This window comes from Vombatus ursinus, unplaced genomic scaffold (assembly GCF_900497805.2).
Source record: "Vombatus ursinus unplaced genomic scaffold, bare-nosed wombat genome assembly UNPS02014791.1, whole genome shotgun sequence".
Classification (NCBI taxonomy): Eukaryota; Metazoa; Chordata; class Mammalia; order Diprotodontia; family Vombatidae; genus Vombatus; species Vombatus ursinus.
In genome coordinates, this window is record NW_020954569.1 from 1,625,995 (window position 1) to 1,642,098 (window position 16,104).

Genomic DNA, 16,104 nt, shown 5'->3' on the forward strand with positions numbered 1-16,104 from the left:
ATTATACATTCCTACCCTTCCTGCACTTTGGTCTAGTCAAACTGGACTTTTTTTTTTTTTTTTACTATTTTTCACAGAGGGCATTGAATCTGTTCCTTATATTTCTTGTATATGAAACCTTTACCAAAGAAACTTATTATAAAGATTCCCCCCCAATTAACTGTTTCTCTACTATTTTTACTGCATCATATTTGTGCAAAATTTTACATATCAGAACTTGTCTTATCCTATCATTTCTCTTGAGTCATATACTTCTCTACTGTTCATTGATCCAAAAGGTAATTGCTTCTTTGCTGCTCTAATTTGCTTATGATGTGACTTTTTATATCTAGTTCACATTCATTTGGAATTTATCTTGGTATATGATATGAAATATTGGTCTAAACTTAATGTTTGCCAGACTGCTGTCCAGTTTTCTTAGCAATTTTTGTCAAATAGTGAATTGTTCCCCCAGTAAATGGGGGTCTTCAGGTTTGTCAAACATTATGCTACTATTTTTTCATTTTGTATGTTAATGCAGAACTTAATTAGTTGTATTGACCAGCCTATCTTTTTAAAGCAATACCAAATAATTTCAATGATTACAGCTTTTCAGTATAGTTTGAGATCTAGTGCATATAGATTCCCTTCCTTCGTACATTTTTCATTATTGCCTTTGAGATTCTTTACCTTCAGTTCCTCCAAATGAATTTTGTCACTATTTTTATGACTATAAAATATTCTTTTGATAGCTGATTGATATAGCACTGAATAAGTAAATTCATTTAGGTAGTATTTTCATTTTTATGATATTGGCTTGGCCTACCTATAAACAATTAATGTGTCTCTAATTGTTTAGGTCTTTATTTTGGCAAAGATTTTTATAGATAGAATGATATAGTTGTTGGGTGAGTCTTGGTGGATACTCTCACAAGTATTTTATAGCTTCTGTAGCTATTTTGATTAGAATTTCTCTTTCTAATTCTTCTTTCTGAACATAGGAAGGCTAATGATTTATGAGGATTTATTATAAAGCCTGCAACTTTGTTGAAGTTATTAATTATTTAAACTACTTTTTAGTTGACTCCTCAGAGTATTCTAAGCAAACCATCCTATCATCTGCAAAAAACAATCATTTTATTTCTTCTTTGATTATGCTTATTGTCTCAATTTTTTTCTTATTTTGTTGCTATAACTGGCATTTTAAAAACACCATATTAAATAATGGTGAAAATGGGCATCCTTGCTTTAGCCCTGATCTTATTGGAAAAGTCTTTAATTTTTCTCCATTACATATGTGTATTCTTGGATTTAGATAAATACTACTAATTATATTAAGGAAATGTCCTTTGATTCCTGCCATTTCTGGGATTTTTAATAGAAATGAGTGTTGGAATTTGTCAAAAACCTTTTCAGCATCTATTGATATCATATATTTTAAAAAAAATTATTTATGCTATTAGCATGTTTTATTATATTTATAGTCTTATGTTGATCCAACCTTGCATTCCTGGTATAAACTCAATCTAGTATAATTTTTCTAATATGCTATTACAGCCTACTTGCTGGTATTTGCATCATTTTTTCAATAAGCAACAAACATTTAGTAAGTACTGTGCCTTTAGGGCTGTGGATACAAAGAAAGGCAAAAATAGTGTTTGCTCTCAAGGAGTTTATATTCTAGAAGAGAAGTTTCACCTACTAGTTTGATATTCCTAACACATAGGTCTCATCATGTTTTTCTCCTACTCAATAAGCTCCAGTGGCTGTCTAAAATGTCTAGTGTCAAATATAAACTCCTCATTTTGGCATTTAAAGCCCTTCACGACCTGCCTGCAACTGACCTTTCCAGCCTCATTATACTTTCCTACCCTGCCTGTACTTTGGTCCAGGCAAAATTGGACTTTTTGTTATTTTTCACAGATGACATTGATTTCCCATCTCCATGCCTTTGCTCAGGCTGTCCCTCATGCCTAGGATCATTCTCTCTACACTTCACTATCTCTTAGAATCCTTAGTTTCCTATAAGTTTCAGTTTAAGTGCTTTCAGTTCCATGAGACCTTTTCTGATCCCCCCCACATCCTATCATGCCCTGCTTCCCCCATTCCCCCATCACCTTACTTTTTAAATATATATATTGACCATATCTGTGTATCTCATATATGTACATGATGTGTCCACCAATTGAATACAAGCTCCTCGAGGGCAGGAACAAGTTTCATTTTGGTCTATAGCCCTAGTCTCTACAATAGTGGCCTGGCACATAGTAGACACTTAAAACTTGCTTGACTGATACAAGAACCCACAATGAAAGTATTTATGAATATATGGCCTAGAAATACATGCATATATCAGCTCTATCTAATAAACTTGCCATTCCTAAGTCCAATACACTAACATAAGAGGTAGTACAGTGGAGCTGATCATGCTAGAATTAGAGTAATTTAAAATCCTGCCTTTGACTTCTTCTTTCTCTGTGACTGTGGGTAAATCACTTAAACTCTTAGAACCTCAGTTTCCCCATCTGTAAAATGAGGATAATTATCTTCACAGAATTGTTGTGAAGCTCCAATGAGATTGGGGAGGGAGGTCCTAGATCTGTGCTCTTGTCAGCATAAGCAATCCCTATTAAGAATATTTTCTCTGTCAAAGTAGACCTGAAACTCTTGGGTAACTTTTAAGTCTTACAGAGTTGCCTGGAGCACTATGAGCTTAAGTGACCTTACCCAAGGTCATGAAGTCAGCATATGTCAGAGGTGGGATTTGAACTCAGGTTGCCCTGACTCTGAAGTTGGCTCTCCATGCCCCATGCCACACTGCCTGTCAAATGAGATCATGTATGTAAAGTGTTTTGCAAACTTTAAAAGTTATGCAAATCTGTTATTAGCAATTTAATTCTTCTTCTTAGAATTACAGGATTTTTGTGGGGTGGGGAGGCAGGGAAGAATGATATAGATTGACTATATAGTTTTAAAAAGGTTACCTAGCAAAGTTTGAATTGATTATTTTTCACTTAATACATTTTCCTAAAGTAAGAATAAAATAGTGGAGTCTCAGATTTGGAAAAAACCTCAGAAATCCTGTAGTGCAAATTAAACAAGAATTCTCTCTACACCATCCTTAACAAGTCATCTATCTTCCATGTGAAGACCACTAGTGATAGAACACTAACTACTTAATAAGGCAGTCCATTCCATTTTGACAGAGCCAATGTTTAGGAAATTTATGTTTCTATCCACCTGAAATTGTTCAATGTGGTACCTCAGAGGTTAAAACTAAAGACAGATATCAACAATATGTGAGTGAGACAATAATTGAGTTTGTACTTACTCAACATTTGCAATCACTGGCTAGCAATACCCTTCACTCTTAAATGTTGTTCGTCCTTCATTTTTGAAGAGGACCAGTGACATCACAGGTGATGTCTTGACTTCCAAGTGAATGAGATTTAAATGAGACAGAGTTGCACAAACTCCTTGGCCTCACTCTGTGTTCCAGAGTCAGCAAAGTCCAGTGGCAAGACAAATCTGGATGATGGGTGATGGTCCAGGACGCATTGGATGACCTTGGTGTCTTCAATGTCTGACCAAGCTTTAAGTGCTCCACAGCACCTGCTTCAGTCGTCTTCATGACCATTGGAACAAACTGTTCTCACCCTCCTATTCTGCCTGGAGAAGTCTTCACATGCTTGAGGTAGACACCCCACTGACTTGGTTTCCCTCAACCTGGTTTAGCCTGTCTGCTGAGATGGTTTACCAGGGTGTGGCTTCTTGGAGCCACAGGTGAGAGTTGGGTGAAAGATGGAAACTAAAGGTGGATGAGCAGCCCTGAAAAGGTCTGGGCAAGCCCTCACACCAGAGGTGCTAGTCCTCCTTAACATCCCATATATACCAACTAGCACAGTAATAACTTAATGTACTTGTGAAATGTGATTCTTGCCTTCTAGGTGTCAGCACAAGTGGGCTGTGGTCACAGACCTGAGCAGTAAGGAAACCAGACATTGTAAGATCATCAGTGAATTATGAAACCTTATCTGTGGGTGAGAGGAGGAGACCCCTCCTTTGATTCTTCTGAGCATTCTCATGTGCAGAAGCCAACATGATCGCTGAGGACGATATTCTGGATTCCAAGCTTTGGTTCCAAGTTCTGTCTCAGGTTCTTGGTGTGTCCTCAAAAGCATCTCTAATCCATGGTTAAATAAAATTTGACACACATCTGCCCTTCCTCTGCTAACCTCTAACTGGAGGGCTGCCAAAGTCCAGCTAGTCCTCTTCTTAAATACAGACCCAGTGTCTTTCATTTCCATCAAGTGCTTTACATTTTAATTCCTAGGTCAATGGGATATTCTTAACACACACTACATATTTATTGTGGGCAGTGACACAGGTACAATATTATTTGGGGCAGTGATGACAATCGCCATTATAAGTATCTTGGTACTATTTTCCTGTGCTCTTTTAGGGATAGAGTACCATAAACTATGACTGCCCTGATTCATTTCCTTGTGTCTAGTTTGTGGTTCCTATGACTTTTCTAATGATGTATATAAGGATATGTTTGCTTAAGTTTTATACTTGCATGTTCGATCCTTCTTCTAGGAAATGTACCCATTCATACGTAGCCATGTTAATAATTAATACCTTTCTCTCCTTAAAACCGTTGGGCATTGACAGTTGATTTCCTCTCCTCTACAGAATCTGAGTTAGCATTCCTATTTGGAATTTCTTGGGGTGGGGTGAAAGTTATAAGCACCTTGATCCTCACTTGAGAGAATAGCTCAAGGGCAACCTCTTGGCATTGGCCAGACAATTTAAAAGGCAGAGTTCCCTGGGAAAATGTATGTTACAATAAATAGGCTATTATTCAATTACAATATAATTTTAATTGCTTCTTGCTTTCACCCCAGAAACCAGTCGAGAAAGGAAAAGGAAATGGCTTAGGTTCAGAGCTGAAGTCAGTTCCTCCACACCACAGTCCAAGTTCTAAGTCCAAAACAGTCTTCAGGGCTTGAATTCTGGGCATCTTGACTTCTCTGGGTGGAATCCTGACTCCAAGGTCACCATGGCTCAAACTCCTTGTTTGATGGCAATGATGTGGCAACTAAAACTGAGGACAAACAAAACAGAACAGAAACAAACACCTTCAGCCCATTTCTCAGAACCAGAGATGGAAGGGAAGTGTGGGAGAGCAGGGGAAGAAATCTCTTCCCCACCTATGGGTTCAATTCATGGTGCCCGAACTGAGACTGAACTGCGATCTTCACCTTCTGGACTGATCAGAAAGGAGCATTCAGGAAAGAGGGCAATCTGGAAAAGACCAACTATTCAGTATCACCGATTTTAAAGGTGCACCCTTTTCTGGCCAGGAAGTTAATTAAAATATGATAATGGATGAAGAGTGCCTCTAGGTTGGGGTACTTTGGCAAGCCTCATTACACAGGTGAGTTTTTTTTTATATGAAATATCTTAAATTTTCTTTTATTTTTCTCATTCTTTTGACCTTATTTTAAGAATTCTTAATGCCTTCTGAAGTTAATTTCTACCTAGAAAAAGAAATAATGAGAAGACACCCCCAGCTTACTCCTTCACGGGGGCAGGAGGCCCAAACATGTTATACATTGCATGTTATACACATTATATATTTTTCAGACTCAGGAATTGAATTCTATTCTGAGGATCATATCCAGTTGAGGATCTTTCCTTTCCCCTGGAGGGTTGTGTGTCTGTCTTAAAGCTACACTCTCCTTTTCCTCGAGTTAGGATTTCAATCCAGATCTTTTCTTTCTCTTCTCCTGTGATTAGTCTTAGTTGAAGGCATTCCCTTTGGATTAGGAGAGACCTATTCTTTCACTCTCAATTAATTCAAAGGTTATGACAGAATAGACTTAATTGACACTCTTCTCTTGATGAGGGAGCAGAGGGTGTTAATTTACTTCATTTTGTCAAGGTCCTTTTCTTCCACAACCCCTCCCCCCTAAACACTTACTAGCTGTGTGATCCTGGGCCAGTCACTTAATCTCTGTTTGCCTCAGGTTCCTCAATTGTAAAATGAGAATAATAGCACCTACCTCTCAGGTTTGTGGTGAGGATCAAATGACACAATTGTAAAGCACTTAGCACAGTGCCTGGCAATACACTAAGTGCTAAATAAATGGTAACTATTATTATATGTGTGTATGTATGTGTATGTTTGTGTGTATGTGTGTTTATATGCATATATAAGTATATGCATATATAAGTGCCTACATATGTATGTGTATAGATATGCATATATATACATACATATATATCACATTTAAAAATAGTTTGATTTGGAACATTTTTAGATTTAAAATTTAATCACATTTAAATTTTAATCACATTTAAAAATAGTTTGATTTGGAACATTTCCTCTTCAGGTCAATGTAGGCACTCTTTGTCATCTGACTCTTCATGACTCTCTGGATCATACTGGCTGTGAAGTTTTCTTGGCAAAGATACTGGAGTGATTTGACATTTCCTTCTCCTGAGTTGTGCTGATTTTTTTTTCCTCTCTAAAAATACTACTTGTTATATGGAATAGCTCTCTGGAAGGGAGAAGGATGCTTGGGATAATTGTAATGATATAAAAAACAGAAGACATCAATAAAAACTTATTTTTTAAAAAACTTCCATTTGGTCCACTCTGATTTTTACAGAGTTTGTCACCAGAGTAAAATTTTATACCTCTTCTGTTAAAATGTTAGAAACAGGGTTCAGACACTCCTTGGTAAGGTTAGGAAATTATGGGCAAGCTGTCACAGCCCACTGCTTCTCTAGTTGCAAACCTCAGAGTTCTGTTTTCCTTCAAGAAACAAAACTGAACCTAAGTGAGCAAAGGAGTTTATTTACGGTTCTTGCAAGAAGTGGGTATGTGATTGCAGGAAAGAAAGATGAAACATGGAGGGATGCTACATTCATTTGCCAAGAGCATGCTTAGAGCGTAGTTCTAAAATTCATGAAGCTTCTAGTTTGTACTTTCCTCTTCCCTAGACCCCTTTCTTGAAATAGCCCTTCAGTACAAAAATGATGGACAAAAAATACTCATAATTCAAGGGAGAAAACAAAAAAAAAGTAGACAAAACTGAAGTAACTGTTTTAGGAATTTCCACAATCAAGTGACTGTGAGATAGTATGGTATCGTGCAAAAAGTGCTTAATTTGCAGTTGGAAAATTTGGATTTACTTTAGACAAGTCAGCTTAGATTGCCTCATCTATAAAATCAGGGAGTTGAACTAGATGACAGAAGCTTCCTCAAAAATGAAGAAGGGGGCTGTGGCCTATACTGGGAAGAGGGCTGGATTTGGAGTTGGAGGCTTCAAGCTGAGTTCTGATGGCTACAAAAGGCCTGTGTTACTGCGGCATCACTTCCCTTTTGGGGATCTGTTTCTCATCTATAAAATAAAGGGGTTGGACTAAACTATTTCCAAGGTCATTTCAGCTCTAAATTTTGTGACCTATAAAACATATGTTACATAAATATAGGTCTACATCGTTTTGCAAATGGATTCCAAAAAGCAATCCTCTGCTCTGGCTACAATATTGTATGGAATACAGATTCCAATGAAGAGTGAGAAAAGGCAGAATGTTAAAAATTTCCTTTAGATTTTTTTGTTTTTTTGCTTTCCCAAAGGCTTGGGACACATGCTTTCTCTCTCTCTCTCTCTCTCTCTCTCTCTCTCTCTCTCTCTCTCTCTCTCTCTCTTTCTATAGCTATTTTCTACTGTCTTTTATTTTCTGTGACTGAACTGGAAAAGAAATAAAGAGCTTTTGTGACTGTCCCTGCTTCCCAGAGGGTACCACTGCATTCTAACTCACAATCAGAAAAGGGAAGGATGGACAGAGACTGAGGAAAAGGGACTGAGTAGACAAAGTGAGGATTCAGGAAACCAAGATTAGCTTATGAAGCTATAATAGCTCACAATCGCATAGCCACTTAGAAGTTAACCCCCTTCTCCCTTAAACAAAAACTCCTGAGCAAGATATGACTATGATATTGGACTTAGTTTTTAGTAATTAAAAAAAGAATGAGAGCAAATGGAGGAATTACTTTATGAAAGAACTTTGACAAATAAAGCTGGATATGAGCTTTCCTACTTTGCAAAGTATTTTCCTATTTCCAAAAACGCAGAATAGGAAGACCTCAAAACACATGCATTTCATAGGATCACAGAATTGGAGATGGAAGAGATTTCAGAGGGCAGTTAATCCAACCCTTTCATTTTTATAATTAAAAAAGCTCAGGGTCAGGAAAATTAAGTCACTTGTCCAAGTTCACACAAGTACTATTAGAAGTAGAATTTGAACCGAGCTCCTCTGATTCAAGCTAGTGCTCCTTCTACTGTACCACACCTTTACTGAACAATGAAGATAATTTTTGAAAAATCGGACAATATTTACCTACACTCCTAATCCAGAGGAAGCTGGTGGCGCTGTGGATAGAATGTTGGGCCTCAAGTCAGGAAGACCTAAGTTTGAACCTGGCTTACATACTTAATGTCTAGATGACCTCAGGCAAGTCACTTAATCTGTTTGCCTCAGTTTCCTAAAATTTAAAATGAGGATAACAGCACTTACTTCACAGGATTGCTGTGAGGATCAAATTAGATATTTGTTGGTGGGAAAAAAGGACCAAGCACAGTGTCTGGCATACAATAGGGGCCATATAAATGTTTATTTCCTTTCCTTTCCCCTAGAGGGCTGAAATTTTGAAAAAGATAACATTAGTAATTTATTTTTTCCTTAGAAATGCAGAAAAACATTTTGGATTTCTTTTTGGTCCTTTTAATTAACATTTAAATAATACTATTCTATAATTCATGTACGTTACTTTATTTGACCATCACAACTTTGTGAGGCAGATAGGGACTGAACCTGGACCTGTGATTTCTTTGGTATAGGGTACTTCCAGGTGAAAAAATTCTCCCTACCAAAGCAGGTTAGAACCTTCTCTGCAATGCTGAAGTTTCAGACTTAGACGTCTTTGAAAGCTGTCTGAAGCACTAAGAAGTTAATGATTCGGTCAGGGTCACAGCCAGTATGTCTCAGAAGCGGGAGTTGAACGCAGGTCTTCCTGGCTTGGGGGCTGGCACTCATTATACTGTGCTTAGGTCCAGAGTGCAGATATTACTTCTATTTTACAGCTGAGGAACAGAGCACTGAAGCACAGATTCTCAACTTGTCCAAGGTCACACAGCTAGTGAAAGAGCTGGTCATTGTGAGGTAGAGATTTTAAAAGACTATTTTGTGTTTCTCTTTACAGTGTTGGATGTCTAAAAAGAAATCAGTTCCTTTAACTTTTATACTCAGCTGTCAATAACCAATGAGTAATTTAATGTTTTTCTCTTTTTACAATTTGAGTGGAAATCAATATTAAGCTCTGGTTTGTGACATTTATGTGAATATCATAGTACAACAGTTCTTTTTCCTTTTGTTAAATAAGGGTCTAAATAAAATTGTGTTGTTATTGTTGTTTCATTTCAGCTGTCTGATTGTTCATGACCCCAAGGGGGGTTTTCTCAACAAAGATACAGCAGTTTGCCATTTCCTTCTCCAGCTCATTTTACAGATGCTGAACTGAGGCAAACAAGGTCAAGTGACTTTGCACCTAGCCAGGAAGTGCCTGAGGCCAGATTTGAACTCAGGAAGATAAGTCTTCTTGACTCCAAGCCTAGCACTCTATCCTCTGTGCCACTCAGCTGCTTGGCAAACGCTACACAGTAATAAATCTGGGCTAGATTTTGACAAGAAGTCCTGTGACTCCAAGTTCAGTGTTCTTTCCACTTTCACAATTACAGGTGACCCAAAACACAATGGGAATATGTACAGTGGGTGTAGTGTGGGTGTAGAATGACATGTTGTCTTTCATGTTACATATGTATATCTATCCATCTTCTATCCACTCATTCACCCATCCATCTATCTGTCATTTTCTCTTTAGCATGGATTAAATAAAAGGAACAAAACAATACAGAAATGAATATTTTTTGAACACTCAATAGCTCTTCCCAGACTTAGGAAGGACTTTATCAATTATAGCCATTACCCAAATGTTGTACAGCATTTTATTAATAATGACATGGGCAAAAGGAATGACCAACAAGATGGACCAGTCAAGTAGAGACTATGAGGAATAACAAATGGAGAGCCCAGGTGTTGTACTGATAATCACAAGAATATTAAAAGACCTGAGGTGTCCTCCAACGCGTGTGTGTGGGGAGACCTTTCACAAAAGGTTAACAACCACATAGGATGAGAAGGCATTTGATGACTTTCATCTATACCGGTGGAAGTACTGTTTTATACAATAAGATCATATATCCACCAAAGTATGCACATTTTATTTCTCCTATTAAATTGTAAAATCCTTGAGAGCAGAGTCTGTTCTAGATTCCTTTGGATCCTTCTTAAGACTTCACTATTTTTTTTTTCAAATAACAATCCTTTTGGATTCAGCCACTATGAGGATAACTGTTGTTGAAACACCATTGGTAAAATGCTGTAACCTATTTACAGCCACTGTTTCACCATGCAATTAAGTAAGCATTTACTAACTCTTTCAATCCTTTGGGTAGCCTGCAACTTGAATTATTTAGGGGCTCTGATATATTAGAATTTGCAGCCAAAGTATCACCAGAAAAATGCTATAAAGATAGGCCTTTGACAGTTAAGGCATTAAAAGCACTGTGTATTTTCCTTCCTTTTTTGCAGAGATGAAGGGGTAGAGAGGAAGGAGATTATGGGAACACATAATTACATATTCTATTAGACTTGATGTGGTGCCTTTGTAACAAAAGATGGCTCACTGGGTAAGAGAATGGGAGGTTATATGAGGCTATGACAAACAAAAAAATTAATTTTTTTAAAAATTTAAAAGCAATTAAGAAATTTTTAAAGCACATGGAGGTTCCTGAAGGTAATTCAGCCCGCTCTCTTCTTCATATTCAACTCTGAGCTTAATTCATTGTTATCTGCAGAATGTGTCTGAGAAAAAAAGGATTCACAGAGCAGTTCTATGGGCACACCATGGTTTGGAAATAGGCATTCTTCATCCACTTGATTTTTCCTGTGTGGACACTCAGACCAAATTCTATAGTAGTTATGATCTCATTTTGGAGACCTGTTAATGTATCAGGGCTTAAGGCAATCAGCATGATGTCATTTGCAAATGGGCAATACCCTATATAGGAAATTCTTCTCCATCTGAACTCCGTGTGGGACACTGTCTACAACAGCTGCTATAAGTAGTGAAATTTTTGCTGAATTGAACGTTGCTTATTTCTAAGTTAATATGCGTGGTTCTCAAATGCAGGGCAAATAACTGACAAAAAACTTACAAATTCCCATTATTTACTATTTATAAAAGGATAAATTAACAAGGTAATGAAATCTTTTGTTTCCCATGGCCTCCTCTGAAATTTAGTTCTATTTTTCTGGATTCTTTTGTTATTAACTACTTAGGGTTAGTGAGTTTATTTTTCTGATTTTGTTTCCTTCACATGACTTCTTATGACTTCACTATTTTTTTTTCACATAACAAGCATTTTTTAATCAGTCCCTTATATTCCCTCTCTAACCCCTAATTTAACAAATGCAAACAAACCAACCCAAAAAATAAAGTCCTTAATACCCAGATGCATAATCTGGTAAAACAAATTTCCACATTAGCTATGTCCAAATACATATGCCTCTTTGTACATTTAAGTTAATCATCTCTGGCAGGAAGTGAGTGAGGGAGGGTGTTGTGTTTTCATCCTTCTGGACTTGTGATTTCTCATTTTCATTGACCAGAGCTCTAAAGTCTTTCAAAGTTGTTTTCTCTATGTTACCATTGTATAAATTGTTCTTTCACTTCTATTTACTTTGTTCAGCTTATTTATTAGGTCTTCCTAGTTTCCCTCGAAATTGTCCATCTCATTTTTTTTTTATCGTGTATTTCTATTTCATTACATCCAGCCATTCCCCAACAGGACACCCCCTTAGCTTCCAATTTTTGGCTACCAGGAAAAGAGCAGCTATATTTTTGTACAGATAGATACTGTTCCTTTTTCTTCTGTGGTACAAAGTAGTGGTAATTATGGATCAAAGGTACACACAGTTTGGCAACTTTCTGGGCATAATTGCAAATTGCTTTCGAGAACTGCTGGACCAACTCACAGCTACACTAAAAGTACACTGGTGCAACTGTCTTCCCACAGTCCCCAGACCCCCATTTGCCATTTTACTTTTTTGTCATCTTTGCCAGTCTGATAGGTGGAACCCTGAAGTTGCTATAATCTGCATTTCTCTAATTAATGATTTGGGGCTTTTCTTCGTGATTGTTGATGACTTGAATTTCTTCCTTTGAAAACTGCTGGTTCACATCCTGACTATTTATCTGTTGGGAGACAGTTCTTAGTCCTATAAATTTGTATCTGTTCCTTACACCTCTTAGATCTCATTCTCTTTTAACAGAGAATGCAAAGATTTTTTTCTTACTTGTTTCCCTTCTAATTTTTACATTTTTACATACACATTACATATTTGTGCAAAATTTAAAAAATTTTAGATAATCAAAGTTGTTCCTTTTATCCCAATTATCTTCACATAATTTGTCCTCAGGGAAGTTGCTTTTATCTTTGGATAATTGAATTTCAAGTCAAATTTATGCAGAGCTATCATATACACGTGCATAGCTGCCATTCTTTATAACACAGAGGCAGCTAGGTGGCAGAGGGGATAGCACATTTGGCTTGGAGTCAGGAAGACCTGGGCTTAAATTCAGCCTCCAGACACTTACTAGCTGTGTGACTCTGGACAAGTCATTTAACCTGTTTCAGTTTTTGCAACTGTAAAATGGGCATAATAGCATCTATGTCCCATGTTTGTTGTGAAGATCTAATGAAATATTTAACATAGTGCCTGGATATAGAAGGCATTCTAGAAATGCTGTTATTACACACATCAACAGGTATGTAAGCAATGGCTGAAAAGCCTCCAAGTACTGCCTTACTGTTAACAGATTTCAGAGAACTGTTTTCTCTGTAATCCAAGAGAAGCTGAGGAAGGCTGGAGGGGAGGATTTCCTTGAGTTCAGGTATATTAGTAAAGCAAATCACCAGTTAAAACAGTGCCTCCCCCCCAAAAAACTTTGTTTCTAATTCACGCTAACCTAAACACTTAGGTAATGTTAATTTAGGTCTAAATTAGACTATGACTATAGGGCTTGTGTGCAAGGAGGGGATAAGGTATAGTGTTAAGATATTTAGCATTTTTATTGAATTTCACAATATAATGGTAATGTTAATCACTGACCTTTCCTGCATATGACTTAATTATTGGCTTTCAGAGTTTGAGTTTTAGCTTCTAAGGCTAAAGGTGATTCTTGGAAGGGATGTTTGGGAATATAAACTTAAGAGTTATCCTTAAGGAAGTACATTGGTCATAGGATGGAAAGAAAAACTGAAGACGGTGAATGGGGAGCTGAGAAGTTACTGTAGTGGTCCAGGAAAATATTAATGAGGGCTTGATGTTGAGAATGCCTAAGGACAGGGTGATGGCAGGAGTAATGGAAAAAAGAGAGCACATAAATGTCAGTATTATGTAGAAGGAACAGAAAGTATAGAATAAAACAGAAGCAAAAAACTAAACAAACTCCACAACCTATGTTCATGAGACCTTTAACAAATCATTACCTCTCAGCTTCAGTTTACTCAAGTCACATATAACACCTTGGGCATAATTTGTACTAACTACCTCACAGGTCTGCTTGCAGGAAAGCACTCTGTAAACTATAACAATGTGTAAATGCAAACACTGGGGAGAATCAAGATGACTTGGGGGTAATTAAATCAGGGATGATGGCAAGGCTTAGAGCATGTGCAGCTGGGAGAATGGTGGCCATAAGAGGAACAGAGAAGGCGAAGGAGAAGAAATCATGATGTGCTGAATTTTATTACCACAAAATATTTAGCAGAGTTATAAAACTAATAAAAGTTGACACATGCATATATAATCCTTCTTGTGTGTGTGGGTTGGGTTTTTTTTTTGGTATACTGAAACATTTAAGTTTATAATAAAGCTAAAACCAAAACCAAACCAGGACTGGGGGGGGAAGACTGTAAAGAGCTGACTGCACAGTGAATGATATTTAAGAACATGCTATACCTATTATGGGAAAGAGATGAATCTATCTGATTCATAAGTAGAAGCAGGAAGAAATTTATAATTCGCTTCTAAAAATTAGGTCCTTCACTATCCAACCAAATCATCTTTTCTTCTAAGCCAATGTGGGCAGCTAGGTGGTACAGTGGATAGAACACTGAAGTCAGGAAGACATCTTCCTGAGTTCAAATCCAGCTTCATACACTTACTAGCTGTGTGACTCTACACAAGTCACTTAACCCTGTTCATTTCAGTTTCCTAATCTGTAAAATGAGCTGGAGAAGGAAATGGCAAACCACTCCAGTATCTCTGCCAAAAAAATTCCAAATGTGGTCATGAGGTCAGACACAACTGAACAAACCTCTTTTCCCAACTTCACTCTTAACAGCCTCACTATTGATTCTCCTAATCAATCCAGCTTAAAGTATCTCTCTAACCAAGTTCTGTATATTGTTCATGCTATTGCCTGTATTTCCACATTATTTCTCTGGTCTAGGACCTCACATTTGCACAACTAACAGCTAGTCTAACTAGTCTCTTTGCTTTAAGTGTCTGCCCTATTTCTCAACTGTATCCTGCACATAGCTGCTAATCTTCCTAGAACACCATTTTCGAAATGTTACTCCCCTATTTGAGAGCTTAAAAAGTGCTTTCGATGGACTCCAACACATCTCATCCTGACACGCAAGATCCCTCATAATTCATCTAGTCAATCCGATCTCCTACTCTTAAAAATGTACCCTCTGCTCTAGCCAGATTTGTTTTCACTGCTTACCCCTATGCCACTCATTCTCATCTTTGTACTCTTGTGAACTCCACTCCCTATTATCTTTCCACGGGCTATCCTTCCTGCATGTGTCTATCCACATATTGGTTGTTCAGGACCAATATCAAGGCCCATTTCCTTCATTAAACCTTGCCCAACAACCTGCTTACCTTGCCAGCTGCTGACCTCTCTCCTGATGACCAACAGAAGTTTGCAATACCAGTTCTTGCATGACTATGAGCAATTTTGCACTTTGCCTTTTGTTCATTGTTTTCATGCCTATTTCCTTAAGTACTCTCTCACCCAGTGTAAGGTCTGTTGAAGGCATAACCTATGTAATATACTTCTTTGGGAGGCACATAAGAGCTAGCCAAATATCTGCTCGACAGAATTTAATCTCAGTAAAAAGGTGAATTATTGGCTCTGAACCAGAGATTTCTGGGCAATGAAATAAAATGTGCATATTGAAAAACGTATTGCTCTCATGTCCTATAGGCCATTTCACTAAACTTTGGTGTACCAAATTTATAGAAAATTTTATAGTTGTGAAAATGAAAAGTGAAATGTCGAATAGTTATATGTCCAAAGGAACAAAATACTCATCTTTCTTCTCTCTGAATTTCTAATTCTGGGTTGTAACTTTAGGATGGAGTGCAACTCTTCTATATCATTCAAAATGTCTCCCTGGACACAATATAGGCTAATGTAAAAACTGAGCACTCAGTATCAGTCCCCATACCCTAAAACAGAGGTTTTAAGACACCCAGGCAGCAGGCCACCATTTGAACCAGATTAAAATGTAACTGACGTTACTGAATGGTGTTAAATAGAAACAGATCCCCTGTTGACTTAGAAAATCACAAATTAACATTATCTGTGTTCTACTACATTTTAAATTTATTTTGATAAACACTTGGCAATTACAGTTTAATTTGGCTCAACAGTACTCAAAAGATTTGATTTGTTTCATTTTGTTTGGCAGCCACCTTGAGTTTAACCCTCTGCTCTACAGTACAGATCAATGAGTACCTATTCATTGCAGTACCTGGAGGGGTAACTACAAAGCTAAAATATCAAAATAATGGGACCCAGCTAATTATTAAGTATTCCTGGCCCATAATCCAGGACACTCATATTGCATGACTATACTAGAGAACTAAGTATGCAAACAAAATGTCCCCTATTATACCAATAACATA